At 39.1% G+C, this 14,560-nt stretch overlaps 1 protein-coding gene across 3 annotated transcripts in view; it reads right to left on the bottom strand.

Moving 5' to 3' along the window:
* Positions 1 to 11,269, bottom strand: part of CCAP-R (Crustacean cardioactive peptide receptor) — an 89,935-nt gene extending 78,666 nt beyond the window's left edge. For 2 of the 3 annotated variants that reach the window (XM_033479539.2, XM_076526208.1), the window contains exon 1: positions 10,992 to 11,269. The gene's annotated coding sequence lies outside the window, so the exon portion shown is untranslated. The remainder of the gene's footprint in view (positions 1 to 10,991) is intronic. The other variant, XM_033479540.2, reaches the window with a different exon arrangement.
* Between the last annotated feature and the right edge of the window lie 3,291 nt (positions 11,270 to 14,560).

The raw sequence follows: 14,560 nt of genomic DNA on the forward strand, positions 1-14,560 counted from the left end.
CCGGGGGCACGAGACGACCGTACCCGGTCGTTGATAAGCGCAAGTAAATAAATAAATTACTTTCGGATAAAACGAGTAAAACGATTCTCGAAGTGGAAAAGGGAGAAAGAGAGAGAGAGAGAGAGAGAGAGAGAGAGAGAGAGAAAGACGCATTAGTCGTAGCCGGGCGGGCACGAAACGGAGAATAAAATGGTAGGACCGTGGAGAGAAGCCGGTCGGATTTATGGTCTTCCCGATGCTTAAAATTCTGTCCCGGAACGATTCCATAAATCTTCCAGGATTATGAAAGCATAATTATTCGTACACGATGGCCCGGTTGCGAGCGGACCGATAAAAATGAGGATACCGGCGCGTAAGACACTGACGCACGAGAAACGTGACGGTGTCCCCTGGTTTCACCGCGTTCCGTTGTACTTCGCTGTGTTTCATAGTGTTGCATAATGCTCAAAGGGTTTTACAGTGTAACGTCGTGTGACACTGTGTTTCATAGCGAAATACCACGCTTTATAGTGCGCAACATCGTGTAACACAGTATTTCATAGTGTAAGACAGTGTTTCATAGTGTAACACTACGAATCATCACACCATATTTAATAGCATAACACCATGTCTCATGGTGTAATGTTTTATTTTATAGCGTAACACAATGTTTCATGTTCATTGTATTTCATAGTGTAATACAATGTTTCGCGGTATTTTACAGTGATTTAGTGTTTAATGCCATACACTATGTTTCATGGTGTTTTACGGTGTTTTAGTGTGTAATGTATCTTTCGCAGTGTAACGCAATGGCTCACGATGTTTTACAGTGTTTTAGTGTGTAATGCTGTATTTCATATTGGAACACAATGTTTTATGATATTTTACAGTGTTTTAATGACTAATGTCATATACAATGTTTCATGGTATTTTACAGTGTTTTAGTGTCTAATGCCGTACCACATATTGTAACACAATGTTTTATGGTGTTCCATAGTATTTCATTGTCCAATGCAATACACAATGTTTCATGGTGTTTTACAGTGTCTCAATGTGTAATGTGTATTTCATAATGTAACACAATGTTTCATATTGTCTTACAGTGTTTTAGTAGCCAATGCCATATTTTATAGAGTAATATAATGTTTCATAGGGTTTTAATGTGTTTAGTGTGTGATATTGTGTTTCGCAGTGTATGTATGATCATGCTTGACAGCGTATCATCATGTTTTACCGTGTCCTATAGTGTATCACAGTGCAACGTGTTGTGTCATAATGGGTCACAGTGTTAAATCGTGTTCCATAGTGTATCACAGTGTGACATTGTGTTCCATAGTGTCTGACCATGTTTCAAAATGATTTAATGTGTTTCATAATCTATCACATTGTGACAGATTATAGTGTTACACAGAGTCTCACCATGTTTCAAAATGGTTTAAAGTGTTTCGTAGTGTATCACAGTGTAACATCGTGTCCCATAGTGTCTCACAATGTTTCATAGTGTACCATATTGTGACATTGTGTTCTATAGTGTCTCATCATGTTTCGAAATGGTTTAACGTGTTTCATAGTGTATCACAGTGTAACATCGTGTCGCATAGTGTCCCATAGAGTGTGTCCAACACAGTGTGACATTGTGTTCCATAGTGCCTCACCATATTTCTCAGTGTTCTACAGTGTAAATTCTACAGTGTGCAGTGCTCCACAGTGTTTCACCGTTTTCTACAGTGCAATATCCTGTTCCACAGTGTTTCACCGTGTTCTACAATACAACACTGTGTTCGCAGTGTAAGTCAGTATTTCAGAGTGCAACATCGCATTTCACAGTGCAACACTGTATTTTATGGTGCAACACCGTATTTCACAGTGCAACACTGTATTTCATAGTGCAACGCCGCGTTCCACAGTATATCGTCGTGTCCCATCGCGTTTCACAGGGCAACAGCATCGTATTTCACCGTGCAACAACATGTTCGACGACGTAACATCGCGTTTCATAACAAACCCCGCGATTCGGTCCACAGAAATCCGTAGCTGCTGAACCGGCGCGCACAAAAATCCTGTAAATAAAGTTAATAAAGGGCCCGGCAGCTCTCGGTGGAAGTTCCGTCGTACGGTCCGCGCGTGGATTTTACAGGATTTTTGTGCGCGCCGGTTCAGCAGAATACGCGCGCTCATGGTAATCGGGTTTCGAGTGCTCGTAGCCGGCTAATTAATTTCGGACGGGGGATTAAATTGACGCGATTTTTACCGTCGACGTCCAAAAGGGGAAAAACGAAAGCGATCGGGGCGCAGAGAAAATGGAAGCGATCGAAAAATTTTGAAAATGGAAGCGATCCGATAGATGGAAAATGGAGGCGATCGAAAAAAGGGGAGAATCGAAGCAGCTGCGAAAGGAAAAACTCGAGACATAGCCTGCGAAAGGAAAAACTCGAGACATAGCCACCTCGTTGAGAAGACGTCCGCTTCGAATGGAATGCCCAGGTCTGTTCACCTCTTTTTTCAAATCAGGCACAGCTTTCTTTCGAATCTAATTGATTTATATATATATATATATATATATATATATATATATATATATATATATATATATATATAATATACTAATATATATACCATATTATATTATATATATACTATATTATATACTAATATAATATGTAATGTATATATTATTATAGTGTATATATATTATATTACACTATAATTAGTACAAAACAATATAAATAAATGTACTTGCCATAAAATAATACAGATCTCATTGTACACAATTAATTTCACCTTAACACAACCTTAACACGTTGAATGCCACGGGGGCCACCGGTGACCGGCACGCCAAAATTGATAGAAATATATATAATTTAAAACAAATGTCAATATCTAAAATTTTGTATTATTACCACCGTCAATTCAAGCAGTGACCCATGTCGCAATTAACATGTCAAACATGGTTATACACTGTAACTTATCTATTGCAGATAATATTTCAACATTATATGTATCGCATAAATTCATCGTGGCGCCACGGACAATTTCTGTAAAACCGGCGTGGCATTCAACGTGTTAGATGTAATATGAACTTCAACGCGAATAATTACAAACATGTGAACGTAATTTGCAAAGGGTTGAATTCCATTAAAAGAAAAAGAAAGAACAGACACGCGCGATCCAATAAATTTGATTCCAAAAATACCTGCGACTGAGAAGAAAAAGTAAATTTGATTCGGATGAAGATAAATTGGAATTACAGAAAATCGTGAATTCGATTTACGGAAGTGCGAATTAATCATTTACACGAGCGAAACTGCTTCGTAATGAGGAGCGAAAATTTGATTCGCGAAAGAACGAATTTTCATTTCGACGAGGCAGGAAAATTTGTTTCGAGGTGAAGATAAATTGGATTTCGAGGGGGAAATAAAATTCGATCCGAGCAAAAAAGCAAGAAGAGCAATTTAATCCGGAAGAAAACAGAGATTCGATTTGTTCAAGATAAACACGGTAAAACGATGGATTCAGCCAACGAATGCGCGAGCCTCGTATGCTCGTCAAGAACGGGGGAGAGAAAAAAACATGTCGAAATCCGAGGAGCACACTGGAGCAAGAGGAGGAGGAGGAGGGGGGGAAGGAGGTTCGAGCACGGAGAAAGAGGACCCTGACGTTTGACGTACGAAGATCCGCGAGCCTCGAAGATCGCGAGTTCCGGGACGAGGGGAACCTGTTCCGTTTCGAATAACGTTCCCAACGGTACGCGGGAGCATTTCGTTACGGCTGTTATTTATTCCCGCGACTGACCTTTGTGCGACCCCGCCGATCTCCGCTGGAACAGGACCTTTGACGTTATACGGAGAATGTAATGGTGCTGCGCGAAATCTGCCGTTCAGCAAAAATGTTGACGTCGAGCAAGAAGCCAAACTGCCTACAATGGTTCATTGTCGGGCATTCGCGAAGCGGAAATTTATAACGATATCGGGCGCCGAACGGGAAGTTCAGCTTTTTCAATTACAACAACGACAAACAATTGAATCTATTATATCATAGTAAGTAGACTAGCAGTAGGGTAAGTATGAGTATTACCGCGGACACACCAAATGCTGCGGTATTTTATAAAAGTAAAAAGATCTAACGTTTTATAGCGTGCAATCTCCTGAAAACGAATCTCATAATTTTTTACATGTTTAATATTGATAATTTATGACATGCAAGTGACAGCAATCGCGGGTTTCATTCGTTTATTGACTTTTGATATTCGGAAGGTTATGGAAACGTTGGGTCTTTCGAAATGCTCGTAACGACATCTGTGAACACTGATTCGAAATGCATTTATATTGTGGTAATTAATAATGGACTATTCGTTTCAGCATTATTTTTAGATAAAGTGATCGCGTTACTTTGTTAAAAAAATCGCTGTTCACTGTCATAATCAAACTGTCCTCAAATATTATTTAATAACACTGTATTTGGCGCATAGTCTTTTAGTATGTATTTACATTACCGCGGTGCTTTACAGAACTGCGTACCATAACCTATACAGCGCGGTTCTTGACGAGCCGGTGCGAACACGCTCAACGTAGAGTATATATATATCTAATTTGTAAAGTGTTACAGTGAGAATATCTTGATCCTAGGAATTGTAGCTCTGTGTGTGTGTGTGTGTGTGTGTGTGTGTGTGTGTGTGTGTGTGTGTGTGCGCGCGCGTGCGTGTGCATGCGTGTGCGTGCGTGTGTGTGTGTGTACATTTAAAAGAAAATAGGAAAGGTACAAAGGAAGAAGTCGAAGGTAAGAGAACAAAAAATATCAAACATGATAAAGAAAAGGAAAAATGTAAGGTTATGCTACCCTAAGGAAAACGTGACGTTAGCCTCGCAATGTAATATATGCACGCTTATGGTTTCTTTACATTGCACTTTTTAACGAAATTTGTGCTTTCAGGGATCCAATATTTTGAGCAAAATAAATGTTCAAGTTAAAGAATAATATTTATAGCTCAAGTTGTCAATTTATTAGCGTAGAAGGTCTTATTTTCTCTGACAAAGTTCGCCTTCATTGAGAAATTGCAGTAATACTTACGCTTATCCTAGACAGAATTTAAATCAGCGAGAAGATTGAAAGTGACCGAGAACGTCGATGCATTATTTTGAACGTATTAAAACAATTTTTATTTTGCACGAAGATCCGCTGTCTGGTCATAATACGTTGGAATAGACGAAATACATCCGCGAAATGCGTGTTTTAAATGTTCGTTACGGGCTCGGTTAAAAAATGTTGGAAGTAGCATCATTTTTTAATTCCTTTTTCGTGCCAACCAATTGCAATTTTTCCAAAGAATTTTTTATCCGTTTTCTAGTAAACCGATGCCTGTAACATCACGAAAGAATTTAGATCGCTTGGCCTAATTATGAGAAAGTCACTCCAGTTTGAGAGGCGAACGAATACTTTATGCACCGGCTGTGGTCGTTTTGGTCAAAAATGCATGGAATCCGTAGTTCGATCGAACGCTTGAAAATCATTCTTCTTGAGTGGGAGGAGATGGGAACTCTGTTGCCGAGCCAGTTCTGTCTATTCAAGCACGAATATCCAAGGCGAAATGTTTGAAATCGACATAATCGAGCGCGAAACGTGGCTGTGAAATTGCGAAAAATGCTGAGAAATATTGAAAAAACGGTGTCGAACCGTACCTTACTGCGAGTCGATCGAAAAACTTGACGCATCAAGGATCAGTAAATTCTGCCTGATTGGCGCTCAGATCGCGCACAAAAATAAACAAATTGGGAAAAGCAGATACGATTATTCGTGCCTCGTTTTTATAAATGTTGACACTGGGTAACTATAAAAACGAGCCGCGATGCTCGAATAATCGTATCTGCTCTAGCCGAATTGTCCATTTTTGTGTACAATCTGAGAGTCAATTAGGGAGAATTTACTGTATATTTCCAGAGAGGATCTTTCTCGTTTCGTTTCTCAGCCCTCGTGTTTACAATTGTTCCGCGTAACGGGGAACAGAGAAACGAACAGGCCGAAATTGAAATAACGAAGACAAACATGATCATTACCGTAGCTGCAATTACGAGGGGAGACTTTTTAGCCTTCATTAGTAAATGGCCGGGCAATTTTTGTACGCGGTACAGATTGCGCGAGACAGTGCTCGCCGTACTGCGAACTTTCATGGAACAGAAAAATCGTCGAAAAATTGTCCGCGCTTCTTGCAAGATGCTGGAGATGCACAGACGTCTACATACTTCCCTTCGAAGTCCTAAGTGTCGATTGTAGTCTTTGGATTGTAGTCATAGTCCGTCAATTATAGTCATAAACTGTGAATTATAGTCTGTGTATTATAGTAATGGACTGTGAATTATAGTCTGTGTATTATAGTCATAGACTGTGAATTATAGTCTATGTATTATAGTCATAGACTGTGAATTATAGTCTATGTATTATAGTCATAGACTGTGAATTATAGTCTATGTATTATAGTAATGGACTGTGAATTATAGTCTGTGTATTATAGCCATAGACTATGAATTATAGTCTGTGTATTATAGCCATAGACTGTGAATTATAGTCTGTGTATTATAATCATAACCTGCAGATTATAGTAATCCACTTCAAATCAAAGTAAAATATACAGTCCTATCGCAAATTTCAAGGTCACCTTGAAATCTCAAAAACACATCCACCCAGTAACAATTTGCCAGCATCATAAAATGCCTCTCTCGAAACAGTGTAAGTTTCATTCAACACGTTTTTCGAAACAAACTATAAATAGTTTAGGAGACAAATGAGCGCATCATTTCAAATGGGACACCCTGTATAATCGACGGGATCGATGGATAATCTGTCGCGTCCCTGTGCCAATCATTGAACGATTCCAGCTGAGAACTAAAAATGCCATTCGAAAAATGTTGGAGAAACAAAAGCAGGGAGAAGATTGAGTTCAAATCGAAGCGGTCGAACGCGAGATGCAGGAGAAAACCGTGCGAAAAACCATACAGAGGGAACGAATGAATTTCATCGCGCCGTTTCAACCGCGGCGATCCAGCTTAATCCGCCACGCGGGAAATATTATACAAGGGTCCTCGGATTCGGGAGGTGAAAGAACGTAACCTGTTGCGGGTCAGGGAATCGGAAACGCGAGAACGTTCGTGTGTGTCGGCCGGACTACCCTCTTCTCGACAGGGAAAATCAGCCGTGCGTCGGCTGATATCATTCAAGAGCTTTGTTCCTACGGAAATCACTTGCGGTCCACCGAACCGCTGCATAGTGACGCGGCGACGTCGCTGGAATTTCATCGTCTTTCATAATGTAACATCGTGCTTCACTGCGTTTTATTGTAAAGCAAAGAGTGGTTTCATCTTGTTTCATATTGTACCACCGTATTTCATGGACAAATACTGTGTTTCACAATGTAACAGGATGTTTCATAGTGCGCTACCCTGTTTGACAATGTAATATCGTGTTCCATAGTGTACTATCCTGTTTCACAATGTAACATCGTGTTTCACAATGCAACATTCTGTTTCATAGTGTACCACCCTGTTTGTCAATCTAACATTGTGTTTCATAGTGTACTATCCTGTTTCATAATGTAACGTCGATTATCACAATGCAACACCCTGTTTTATAGTATGCTACCATGCTTCACTATGTAACATTGTGATTCACAATGCAACACCGTGTTTCACAATGCAACACTCTGTTTCATAGTGTACAACCCTATTTCACAATGTAACATCGTGCTTCACAATGCAACACTCTGTTTCATAGTGTACCACCCTGTTTGTCAATCTAACATTGTGTTTCATAGTGTACTATCCTGTTTCATAATGTAACGTCGATTATCACAATGCAACACCCTGTTTTATAGTATGCTACCATGCTTCACTATGTAACATTGTGATTCACAATGCAACACCGTGTTTCACAATGCAACACTCTCTTTCATAGTGTACCACCCTGTTTCACAATGTAACATCGTGTTTCACAATGCAACATTCTGTTTCATAGTGTACCACCCTGTTTGATAATCTAATGTTGTGTTTCATAGTGTACTATCCTGTTTCACAATGTAATATCGATTATCACAATGCAACACCCTGTTTTATAGTATGCTACCATGCTTCACTATACATAACATTGTGGTTCACAATGCAACACCGTGTTTCACAATGCAACACTCTGTTTCATAGTGTACCACCCTGTTTCACAATGTAACATCGTGTTTCACAATGCAACATTCTGTTTCATAGTGTACCACCCTGTTTGATAATCTAATGTTGTGTTTCATAGTGTACTATCCTGTTTCACAATGTAACATCGATTATCACAATGCAACACCCTGTTTTATAGTATGCTACCATGCTTCACTATACATAACATTGTGATTCACAGTGCAACACCGTGTTTCACAATGCAACACTCTGTTTCATAGTGTACCACCCTGTTTGACAATCTAATGTTGTGTTTCATAGTGTACTATCCTGTTTCACAATGTAACATCGATTATCACAATGCAACACCGTGTTTCACAATGTAATATCGTGTTTCATAACGTACCACCCTTCTTCATAATGTAACACTATGTTTTACGGCATTCCACCCTGTTTGAGAATGTAACACCCTGTTTCACATGTACATCATCGTAAACACATCTTCACAGAAAAACGATTCATCTGATTTCTATGCCCCCGAACGACGAACCATGTTCACAACTGTACCATCGAAGAAGTACCGACAAATTCAAAGAGCTCCATTCAGCAATATTTGAAAACAGATTTTTGAAAATATTTTTTTCACAAACTTCCTAGCCTTTCCGCTGTTACCAATTTATCATCGATTCATTCCATTGAATCGCCGAAATTTGAATGTGCAATTGAACGATCTAAATGTCCCGGTTCAAAATTGTACACTGTACCCGGAGAGCTCCCTGAAAATTGAAGTCAAGCCACGGAGTACGAAGAATAGCCACTAGTTGGAAATTCACCCTTCGCTGGATGCGTTGCAAGGACTGCAAGGACGAAGAGAACTGCACCGACAAAAGGACTGCGTGGACGTCTGATTGCCGACGATAATAATGAGACAGCATCGCTCTGGACTGTAATCCCGTCGCCGAGTTGATCTCTCAAAAGGGACGTTCATCCGCGAAACCGAGGCTATCGATTTTCATTGGGAAAACATTCGAATCCCTTCAACCCTTTGCGGCTTTCTACGACAAGTCGAACGGTCGACTCGTGCACTGCTTTCGGTCACTGATTACAGGGATTTAAGTTCTGTTTATGGGTTGTGGATTATAGTAACACTCTGTGGATTATAGTAAAAAATGTGAATTATGATATTATTATTATTATAGATATTATATATTATTATTATAGAATTATTATATAGTGAATTATAGTTAGTTAATCATAAACTCTAAAATATAGACTGTGGATTATAGTCATTTTGGATTACAGTCACAGACTGTAGATCATAGTCATAGACTGTGAATTATAGTAACTATCTGTGGATTATAGTAATAGTATGTGAAGCACAGTTATAGTCTATCGATTATAGTCACAGTCTAAGAATTGTAGTCAAAAACGGTGGATTATACTAAAAAAAACTGTGGATTATAGTCCGTCAGTTATAATCATAAACTTTGAATTATAGACAGTGGATTATGTGAATTATAGTAACAGTCTGTAGATTATAGTAATAGTATGCGAATAATAGTCATAGTCTGTGAATTAAAGTCATAGTTTATAGATTATAGTCATAGACTGTAAATTATAGTCCTAGACATTGGATTGTAATCAAAGATTTTAGATCTTCATTCACTGATGCCACTTGCGAAATCATGGAACATGGAAACTCTTTCACATTGATTGAATTACACCAATCATGAATTAGGATGAATCAACAGTTAAACGTCAGCGACTCCACTGATCTATTTTGTCCAGAAGAAAGCGTTCAAACGGCAGTAATAAATTTCTTCCTTCTCCAGATTCGTACGAAACAATTGACAGAAGTGGGGACTGTCACAAGGATCCGGGTCACAATTATATTAAGAGATACATACGAATGACTTCATTGCTTCTCAGCTGTTCTGACACTGGTAGCACCAAATCGGACGAAACGACTGGTGTTTGATTTTCTCTTTTATAATTGCTGATGATTATAGGAACATTTCTGTGAAAAATGTTTTGACACGCGTGTTTGTGAAGTGTGTGTGAAAATTGTAAATCCAATATTGTCAGTGTTATAAAATAATATATTCATTGTATACTATGTAATAATATACTTTAATATATTATATTGTATTTGACATATTATATGATATATTATATTCTGTATAATGTGTTATGATATATTACGTTCTATATAACGTGTTATAATATATTATAATCTATATAATGTATTATAATATATTATGTATATAATATAATCTATACAATATACACTCTATTATACAATATATATATATATATATATATATATATATATATATATATATATATATATATATATATATATATATATCAAATTAATCGTGTTCAGTGCTACTCAATAGTGTCAGAAGTGAAATAAGTTGCAAAGTCAGATATGGGAATGTGACTTAACTATGTAATAAGATAATAAGTTTTAAAATCAAAGAGACACTTGGGACCACAGACGACCATTTAACCCCCAATAAGCATCTATTATCTCTCTCCCTCTCCCCCTCTCTTTCTCTCTCGAATCGAACATCTTCAATTATTTCTTGAACGTCGACCAATTTATCTTACATCCACGTCTTCTCATATCATCCCCTTCACGTTCCTCATAAAAAAATCGAAACGTTTCATAAAAGTGCTTCCTCTGCGCAATTTACGATCACAATTTTCTACATATTTTACCGAACCATTCAAATTATTTTCCGATCGTTATAACAATTATTATTGCTGCTGCCACTATTATCATCATTATTATTTCAAGCCGCGAAGGAGGAATGCGGCCGAGAATATAACGTTTCACGGTGGAGCCGAGTGAACGGTCCCTACCAGCAAGGACGATTTTCGAGGAACAGCGACGGTTTCCCAGGCGCGAGGATCAACATCGGCACATGTCCTTTTTTTCCCCCGGTATCCTCCGCGGCGGTTTCTCACCTCCGTTCGGCGAGACGCGCGAATGGAACGGACCGTCGGCGAGGGACGACGACGACGAACGACGGCGGCGGCGGTGGTGCGTCCGAAGGCAAACTCTCGGCTCGGGGGGGAGTTACGGGACGAGCACGAACGAGAACGTACTTGCTCGTACGACGCGCCGAACGCGACTACCGAGCCGGAGAAACTACCCGGCTACTCCGGCCGTGCGAGTTCTACGAGTTCCGCGGGACGGCGACGTGCGTGTGCAGAAGTTCGCCGGGGTTCCGTACGCATGTGCGAACGTCCTGGCGAAACGTGAGCGAGACCAGACCACTCGCCGCCACTCGGGAACTGCGAGCCGTCGGGGGTCCGTCGAGGAACAGGTGCTCGGCCGTTTTCCCGCCGGAATCGCCCGCGGTATTCTAAAATTCCGAACGAAGTTCGCCGATGTTACAGGTTGCGTTTCTTCGCGAGAATTTCTCGGAATGTTATGCGATTCTATAATTTCCCGCATCTCGAGAAATTGCCGCATTTCTTGAGAGATTTTAATCGAGCAACATTCTTATGAATCTCGTTTACTTTGTAACGTATTTTCGGAAATGAATGTTTATTTAGATCGAATCGCGTGTTAAGCTCGAGTAATCGTACCTCCGCATCCCGAATCGTTCATTTTTGTTCGCAAGCTACGTTCACAAGATCTTTGGACACCTAAGTCCTTTGGACGCTAAGTCTTTAGACATCAGACTCTTGGACTTCGGTGGTTTAGACATAAAGTCTTTAAACGTCAGACTTTTGGATGTTAGTATTTTGGATGTCAGTGTTTGAATTAAAGACTTTTGAGGGCCAGTTTTTTGGACTTCAGTTTTCTGAACTTCAATCTTTAGATATCAACATTAAGCAGAAAAAGGCATCAGTTATTTGAATATAAAGTCTTGAGACATCAGTCTTTTGGACATAAAGTATTTAAACGTCAGACTTTTGGATGTTAGTATTTTGGATGTCAGTCTTTGAAGACTTTTGAGGGCCAGTCTTTTGAACTTCAGTTTTCTGAACTTCTATCTTTAGATATCAGCCTTTTGCACAAAAAGTCTTTTGGACTTCGATCTTGGATGTTAATATTTTGGATGTCAGTCTTTGAACTTCAGACTTTTGAGTGCCAGTCTTTTGGACTTCAGTTTTCTGAACTTCAATCTTTAGATATCAACCTTAAGCAGAAAAAGGCTTCAGAGATCAGTTATTTGAATATAAAGTCTTGAGACATCAGTCTTTTGGACATAAAGTATTTAAACGTCAGACTTTTGGATGTTAGTATTTTGGATGGCAGTGTTTGGATTAAAGACTTTTGAGTGTCAGTCTCTTGGACCTCAGTTTTCTGAACTTCCATCTTTAGATATCAGCCTTTTGCACAAAAAGTCTTTTGGACTTCGGTCTTGGATGTTAATATTTTGGATGTCGGTCTTTGAACTTCAGACTTTTGAGTGCCAGTCTTTTGGACTTCAGTTTTCTGAACTTCAACCTTTAGACATCAGTTTTTTGGACCTCACAATCTCTGGTCTTCGATCTTTAAACATTAGCCTTTCGAATGTTAGAGTTTTGGATGTCAATCTTAGGACTCCAGACTTTTAAATGCCACTCTTTTGGACTTTAGTTTTCGGAACTTTAATCTTTAAATATCAGCCTTGTGTGCAAGACGTCGTTAAATATCAGTCTTTTAAACTTCAGTCTTTTAGATGTTAATATTTTGGATGTCAGTCTTTGGATTCCAGAATTTTGGACTTCGATCTTTAGTATCAGCCTTTTGTACTCAAAGTCTTCAGACATCAGTTTTTTGGATTTCATAGTCTTTGAACATCAGTCTTCAAACATCAGCCTTTTGAAAGTTAGTATTTTAGACGTTAGTGTTTTATATACACAAAAGTGGATGATTCGGGAAGAGGAGATACGATTATTCGAGCCTTGGGGCTCGTTTTCATAATTCTTGACAGTCGGTAATTACATAATAGCTATATCTATACAATCTATATAATAACTATAATCTATAACTAAATAATAATATTTTTTAACTTTACTTAACTATAACTATACTACGTTAATAACTATAACTATATCTATGTAATAACTATAATAATAACTACATACATATAATACAGAATATAATATTTATTTAATTTTTATATATTTATATTTTTTATATTATTTCATATATTTTATACATTATTACGTTTATCTTATACATTTAATTCAATTTAATACCTTTAATTCGAAAATACATAGCGTAAATTCCGGTTCGGAATTATAAAATAGAAAATTAATTTGCTTCTAGAAACCAGGTGCGGATAAACTAGGTTCCATTGTATCATCCAGTGACGTACGACGAGAGCTACGTAAAATACAAAATGAAAAGTCAAACGCCAGCATTATTATTCCCTTCTCTTTTGTCACAACAGTTTATCATTTGCAGCAACTTTTTACTTCGACGATCGCATGCCGGCCAGCTCTTTTTGTTTGACGGACCATCGCGTGCCACGATGTGGTCCCTTCACCCGAAAACTATATAGTCTTTCGGCCACGAGGAAAAAGAAGCCGCGCATCGTGTGGACTGCGTCGAGCGTCGCGGTAAGTGGGTTTGTAAGCGAAATTAATGAGCGTCCGGCGCGGACGTCCGTCGAATATCAATCGGGCGCGCGGAGAACAAGGCTCGCCTAACTGTTTTATCATCGATTGCAAACCGATACGCGGCCGTTCTAATAAACGGCGAAACACTCGAGACGCACACCAGGAAATTCGAACAAGGCGATCGTGTCCTAAATGCCGGCAGCGGGAGCATCACTCGATCTCCCGGCTAATTAAACGACTCGGGTCCGCTCCGCGAGCTCGATTCCCGATACCCGAGTAGCTAGCTAGCACTGTACCGAAATCGGAATCCGACTTGCTAACTATCGAGCCGTTTAGATGCTGCCGGTGATTTCTCACGTGAAATTATCGATCGTTTATTGAGCTGTCTATCGGATTTGCGATTGCGCGACGGGACCACGACGTTCAGCAGATGTCTGCCTCTTTTCTCGGTTATTCGATGGTCTTGCGACTTGCCTTATTTATTTAGAGGATTCTGCGACGGAAACGTACCTTTTTGATCGGTAAATGAACTTAAATGCGTCAAAGACAAATTGTATAGGGGTTTTTATATGCGTAGGATGAAATTGTAAAGGAATTCGTAAAGTGTTTCTCGATAGACTGATCGACATAAAATAGTCTTTGGGGATTTAGGCTTTGGACTTCAGTTTTTTGGACATAGGTGTCTTTAGACATCTGGCTTTGGACTTCAATTTTTCTGGACTTCGGGCTTTTGGATGATAGTATTTTGGATGTCAGTGAATGGACTTCAGACTTTCGAGTGCCAGTCTTTTGGATTTCAATCTTTAAACATCAGTCTTTTGGACGTTAATATTTTGGATGTTAGCGTTCGGATTACAATCTTCTGACCT

The sequence above is a fragment of the Megalopta genalis genome, chromosome 14 (assembly GCF_051020955.1).
Source record: "Megalopta genalis isolate 19385.01 chromosome 14, iyMegGena1_principal, whole genome shotgun sequence".
In the NCBI taxonomy this organism is placed as follows: Eukaryota; Metazoa; Arthropoda; class Insecta; order Hymenoptera; family Halictidae; genus Megalopta; species Megalopta genalis.